A 7,240-nucleotide genomic window follows, 5' to 3' on the forward strand; every position below is an offset into this window, starting at 1 on the left:
GCCGCGAGCGCGACGTCATTGTCCGTAGGCAGCTAGTGGCAAAATGCACCCTGTTAGAGTTGCGCTCGCTCCAACTTATTTTGCAAGAACCACACGGGAGACAAGTAAGTTCTTTTGGACACCTGCAGGTGGAGAGTCCATCCGTTGTACGAATGAAGTCTGACTCTCGGCTCCTGCACGAGCATTTTAATTAAGAGAAACAGGGTGGGTGTAAGAGTGGATTGAATAGAGGAAGCCCTTGACCTCTAGTCAAAACATAGCAAGGGGTGTTTTACGACTTTGTGTAGGAAGGGATAAGCGATAGGGATAAATAAGGGATAAATAATATTATTTATTACAGGTCGCAGTCAAAGTCAAAGCAACACAATGATACGATAAAGATAATCTGGAAAACCCTGACACACCCTGTAGTTGTCACTTTTGGAAAAGACGAGCGTCCCTCCAATCATCGCCGGTGACGTGTTTTTCAGGCTCTGGAGACAGGAGCTCATGTCAGAAATGTCATTGTGAGTCGCGTTTGTTTCTGCGCCGGAGCCGTTCGTTCCCTTTGCATCCAAAGAATCTCAAAGGCGGATTATTTGTGTCGACAGGAGAGAGATTTGCTGCTACGATACCGACGTCGAGAATCTCTGAGGAGGAACAAAGCGTGAGGTCCTGCAAGGTGAGTCTGTTTGTTTGCGGCTGCTTGGTGTTGCGCAAGATGAAATGGCCTTTTTCTCGCTATCGTTCCTCTCGTCGATTCATCGTGAGGTGTCGCTTCAGTTTGTTCAGAGAGATGTTTGCTTCCGCGCCCGCAGGTCATCGAAACATTTTACGGCTACGACGAAGACGTGTTGGTGGACTCGGACGGATCGTCCTTGTCTTTTCACACCGACAGAACCCCCGACACGGAACCCGAAGAGGTAGCCCGCCATTTCTGCCAGCGTATTGGCACCAAACATTCCTCTTCAGCCTGGAATCGGACTCGTCTTTGCGTCGCGGATGCTTTGTCGCCGGTCTGACTGATTCTGGTACTAGTGCTGTGTTGCATTGGTGTGTGCATGAAGAGGCGGAGCTTCGCTACCGCCAGCTGACGCAAGAATATCAAGCGCTGCAACGAGCCTACGCTCTGCTAGCCCAGACCAGCGAAAGGGGACTACGACGCCGAGAAGGAGATCAAGGTGGCGCCCCTTCCCGCAACCCCCGGCCGGGTCGCAGCCTCCCCGTTCTCACCCAGCCTCGGGTGTTCTCTGGTCTGAAAGGAGGAGGAGGAGCCTCCCTCCTCCTCCTTTCAGACCAGAGAAAAGCTGATGGTAGAAATGGGTCACTATCAAAGCAGAGTAGCAGATCTGGAGTCAGCGCTGAAGCAACAAGGACAGGTAAGCTCATCAATGAGCACACCTTTTTCTCAGACAAAATAGCTACATTCTTCAGTCACTCATCCGTCTGGCATTACTGGACCAACCCCCCCCCCCCGAACGTGGCTGGGAAAATGCGGAGAAAAGCAAATGTCATTTTCCAGTCAACCAAAGAATTTGTGGATGAAAATGACACAACATTCCAAAGCTGTCCACGCGTTTGTCTCTTCTAGAATGTCAAGTGGGTGGAGGAGAAGCAGCTGCTGCGTCAGAGCAATCAGCAGTTGGCCGAAAAGGTGACGGAAAGAAAGGCGCTGGGCGGAGTCGCTTGGCGTCACACCTGTCGGGAAGCCCCGCAGATGAGGTCTGACTGTCTTTTCAGGTCAGGCGGATGGAGGCGGAAGAAGCGCGTCTGAAAGAGCACATCCAGGATATCCGAGACCAAAACGAACTGCTTGAGTTCCGCATCCTGGAGCTGGAGGTGGGAAGACTCGCACAAGCGTGTTGAGGCCAGAGATGTGACGGACGGACGGACGGACGGACGGATGCATGCCTCTGCCTTTCAGGAGAGGGAGTGGCGCTCCCCCGTCTTGAAGTTTCTGCAAGTCCGTTTCCCAGACGGCCTCAGCCCTTTGCAGATCTACTGCGAGGCCGAGGGCGTGAGCGTAGGTAAGGCGTCCCTCGCAACCCTAACCTTAACCCGAGGTCCCAGAACACCTTACATTGCTCCTTGCGCCTTTCCCCCGGACATCGTCATCAGTGATCTGATGAAGAAGCTGGACATCCTGGGCTATAACGCCGTAAGTGTATGTCGAACTCCTTATGTTCGCACTCCACGAGACTCGGCGGCTCAAATGTGACTTTTGGAAGGCTTTGCGCTGAAAGAAGCTTGTTGACGCTGTGCCTTTGGGCTCTTGCAGAATCTCACCAACGAGGAGCAGGTGGTCGTGATTCACGCCAGGACCCTTCTCACCCTAGCCGAGAAGGTAACGCGCACGTCCACGCACGCTCTCGCATTCTGCTTATGTGACAGCAGCCTTTCCTCAGTGGTTAGAATACATCAAAGTGACCAAGTCAACACTTCAACAGAAGATGTTGGACATTGAAAGTGAGAAGGTAGACAGACACGCGACATCAGCCAAGGGGAACTCCGGCAATGTGCCCCAACAATTCTGACCTTGAGCTGTGCTAGGATATGTTCTGCAAGCAGAAGGGCTACCTGGATGAAGAGTTGGACTTCAGGAAGTGTTCCATGGACCAGGCTCATAAGGTAAGCCGCCCTCAAATCTCCCGCCGGACCACTGATGGACGAGGATTGCGGCCCAGAGGATCCTGGAGCTGGAGGCCATGTTGTACGAGGCGCTACCGCAGCGGGACTGCCCCGCCACGGACGGCGAAAAAGCCAGCCACGCTGGCGTGAATGACGTGCTGACGGCGGATCAGAGAGAAGAGCTTAGGAGCGCCGTGGACCAATGGAAGCGAGCCCTGATGTGCGAGTTGAGGGAGCGCGACGCTTGCATCCTCCAAGAGAGAATGGATCTGCTGCACAGCGCGCAACAGGTAAGGGCCCAAAGCCAGCCCGGCACTTACTTGCACGCTTACTGGCTTTTGAATGCCACTTTCCATTTGTCCGTCCTAGAGGAACAAAGAGCTGAAAGAATTCATCGAAGCTCAGAAGAGACAAATCAAACAATTGGAGGAGAAGTTTCTGTTTCTCTTTCTATTCTTCTCCTTGGCCTTCATTCTGTGGCCCTAACACCAGCTGGTGAGTGAGCTCCAGCGGCACCGCACTCGACACCTCCGATACACTGCCAGCCGGTCTCAGACGTTGGCAGACGCTCCGATGCCAACGTATACCCCCCGCCACGGTGACAGAGGCACCGCGTCACACCGGCGCTCATCCAATCAGAAGGCAGGAAAAGCAAATTCACATGCAGGGCACTTTTGAACCAGAAGAGAGCGCCACAAAAAACGGTTGTTGCCCCAAACGCGCACTAAAAAGGGTCAGAATAACAAGAGTCCCACTGGCCAGCCGGGGCCACCCGTCCAGCTGTTTCTTCAGGGGGGAAAAAAATTGGAGTCACCGGTGAGTACATTTTGCATTTAGCTCTGCTTTTCTGCTTCTGTCTTCAAGTGTGTGGCATCCTGCGATCAAAGAGTCAGCCAACCCCAAAGCGGTTGACCTCAACGTCCCACCACCATGCCTACCAGAGCAGGTGACGTGATGCTTTGGACATCCTTCCGTCTCAGATGCCCAAAAGTACTCTTTGCCACATCTGCGGCAATACGGTGTCTTTTCAAAGGTGCAAATAAATCCAGCGTGGGCGGAACACGCACGTCTTCGGTTTTTCCCGCTTTGTTTGTGTGACAGCTGTTGTGAAAATTTTATACAAATAAAGTTGTATAGTACAGGTTTGGCCAAGCCGCAACTCCCGAACCGCATGCGGCTCTTTTATGTTCATATCAACATTTGTGTGTGTGTGTGTGTGTGGGGGGGGGGGGGGGGGGGGGGTTGTGCGTGTTGGCTTCACTTGAGTTCAATTTGGTATTTTGGTCAAAAGCGCATGTGGTGAAATTCCACAAAGTAGGATGGGCAAACACATTTCTTTAAACTATGAGTGTCAATTGGGCTCTCGAAATGGCAGGGAAAAGATGCACAGCAAAACGAAAATACGTAGATGAACACAGGACGTTTTAATCAGAGTGGGAAAGTTTCTATTTTTTGTTGAACGTGATGGCAAACCATTCTGCCTGATATGTCAGACCTCAGCGCATTTCAAAGATTCAAATCTTCAGCGCCATGCACTTCAGCTCACTCCATGCTAACATTGATCAGGCGTCGAACCCGCATCATCATGCTTAAGAGGTGGCCATGCTAACCAGTGCGCCATTATGTCAACGCATAATAACTAAGTCTACTGGTCAAAACAGCGGTTACTATATGACGTCGCTACGTCGTGGTCACGTGACGCAGACAAGACGTCAATGGACGTGGGCAGAGTTAACTTGTTTAAAAGGGAGTAGGCAGAAGAAATATTTAATTTATTTAAATCTATTTTGAGTGCACACCATTATGCCAATGCATAACAACTGTAAATCTACTAAACAAAACAGCGGTTGCTATATGACATCTGCCACGTCGTGGTCACGTGACATACGTGACGTCGATGGGCGTAACTTTCGCCGGAATTCAAATCCGCGGGGAGAGTTAACTTGTTTAAAAGAGAGTGGGCAGAAGAATTATTTAATTTATTTAAATCTATTTGGTGTGTGCGCCATTATGTCAATGCATAACAACTGTAAGTCTACTAAACAAAACAGCGGTTGCTATATGACGTCTGCCACGTCGTGGTCACGTGACGCGGACGTGACGTCGACGCCTACTTTACATCCCACCGATCACAGGACCCCTCGGCTGCATAACCGTGCCCCCTTCCCAACCAATCGGATTTGCTATACGCGAAAACGACGCCAATGGAAAGAGCTTCCGCCCAAATTTAAATCCGTGGGCGTGGCTCGCAGCAGGAAGTAGGAAAATGGCGGCGATGTTGACAAAGACACAGCGGATGGTAACAAACGACTAACAAGAGAAATATTTTTATTTTCTGCTTGCAACTGGACCGTCCAGAGCGTACACGGTAAGTACAACTCATCGTTTTTAAAAAGAAGTACTTTTGTTGCCCTGAAAAGCGAGTGAGCGTGGCGTTTGTGGGGGACGTCGAATTTCGACGATTCTTTCTGGTCAACGGTTGTAAATGATTGTGTTGATTAAAAAAGAAAACTTGATGTAACTCTACTTTTAACTGCCGTTTCAGATAGATTTGGAATTGCATCACATCCAATTTTGCCTAGAGCGTACACGGTAAGTAACACTCGTTGTGTTTAAGGAGATTTACGTTTGTAATAGCAGAAGTGTAGCCGCGTTGCGTTGTACGTGTGAATGTTGGTCCGGGCGAAATGTTAATGTTTAATTTCATTCCTTTAGGTTCCACGGTGTTTGTTGGCTGCAAGTTTTCCACTGCAAGAAGAGGCTCATATCATTGACCAGGAGCGAGCTACAATGGTGAGTAGCCATAACATTTATGTTAAACACTTCCTATTTCATGTCTAACAGTACTTGATTTAACAAATAACCATAAATAAATACAGTGTGGGCACTGAAGTTAACATATGTGATTATACTGCCTAATCTGTCACCGAGTAGATTGTTGCAAAGTAATATAAGATCCAAAGTTGTAATTCAGAATAGTTTTCAAAAGAAGGCCATTAGAATTATATACAAGTCTGATTACCCTGAACAAGCTATTAATTAAATCACAAATTCTTCAATTCAAAGATTTGGTAGATTATCAGACAAATAATGTTTAACAGTAATTGATTTAACACATCACGATAAGTAGATTGAGTGTGGGCACTCTCAAGTTAACATATGTGATTATACTGCCTAATCTGTTACAGAGTATGTTGTTGCCAAGTAATGTAGAATAGATCCAAAGTAGTAATCCAGAATAGTTTTGAAGAGGCCATTAGAATGATAAACAAATCTGATTACCTTGAACATAATAACAAGCTAAGTGTTTAATATGTCCTATGAAGTCAAAATTGGGCACCATCATGTGGTGAAATTTGGAATTGCATCACATCCAATTTTGCCTGGGAACAAACAGATTACATAAATCTTAGTTTTGAATAAGCCACTCCTTCTCAAACAAGTAAACTCTGCCCATTTTGCGCAGTAGATGTTCTGTTAATATCTAGTATTTATACAAAGTCATAATTTAAATTGCTTTCAACCTTCATTCATCGGTTCAACCAACATTACTCGCTCTTATTACCAACTTGTATTGATTTAACTAAGCGTTTAATACTTCCTATCAGGTCTCAAATCGAGATTTGGCAAAATACAATTTCAGCAAATCCAATTTTGCCAGGGAACAAAAATAGATTAAATAAACTAAATAAGTCCTCTTCCCATTAAATAAATCAGAAAAGTCTGTCTTGTAACCAGTCCTCTTCAAACAAGTAAAGTCTGCCCATTTTGTGCCGTAGATTTTGTGTCTATGCCTAGTATTTAAACAAAATCATAATTTAAACGACTTCTTTCCTTCATTCACTTTGGAAATTTGGAATTGCAGCAAATCGAATTTTGGCAGGGAACAAAAATAGATCAATTAAACTAAATAAGTCTTCTTCCCATTAAATAAATTAAAAAAGTCTGTCTTGTAACCAGTCCTTTTCAAACAAGTAAAGTCTGCCCATTTTGTGCCGTCGATTTTGTGTTAATGCCTAGTATTTATACAAAATCATAATTTAAAGGACTTCATTCCTTCATTCACTTTGGAAATTTGGAATTGCAGCACATCAAATTTTGCCTGGGAAGAAAAGTAGATTAAATAAATTTAATAAGTCTTACTACTTCCCATTAAATAAATTAAATACGTCTTACTTGTTCCCACTCCTTTTCAAAACAGTAGTTTAAAACGAGGGCCCTTCACTCAATCTTTAACCCCAACCCCGCACGTTGTGTTGTATCTGTGAATGTTGGTTGTGGCCAAATGATAGTTTTCTTTCATTCGTTTAGGTTCCAAGAAAACTTGATGTAACTCTACTTTTAACTGCCGTTTCAGATAAGCGGGTATTACGTCGCAGTCAAATGCCGCGGATATGACGTAATTGCCCGAACCTCCGCCAAAATTCAAATCTGTTGGCGCGATGGCCGTGAGCCACTGAGCAGCGACGATTATCAACAGAAATATCTTTATTTTCTGCTTGCAACTGGACCGTCTAGAGCGTACACGGTAAGTAACACTCATTGTGTTTAAGGAGATTTACGTTTGTAATAGCAGAAGTGTAGCCGCGTTGCGTTGTACGTGTGAAAATTGGTCGAGGCGAAATGTTAATGT

At 46.4% G+C, this 7,240-nt stretch overlaps 1 pseudogene; it reads left to right on the plus strand.

Moving 5' to 3' along the window:
• The first annotated feature begins 775 nt into the window (after positions 1-775).
• LOC148390193 (janus kinase and microtubule-interacting protein 3-like) lies at positions 776-3,093 on the plus strand (annotated as a pseudogene).
• The last annotated feature ends 4,147 nt before the right edge of the window (positions 3,094-7,240 follow it).

The sequence above is a fragment of the Syngnathus floridae genome, chromosome 12 (genome assembly GCF_059516105.1).
Source record: "Syngnathus floridae isolate MCC-2025c chromosome 12, RoL_Sflo_1.0, whole genome shotgun sequence".
Taxonomy (NCBI): domain Eukaryota; kingdom Metazoa; phylum Chordata; class Actinopteri; order Syngnathiformes; family Syngnathidae; genus Syngnathus; species Syngnathus floridae.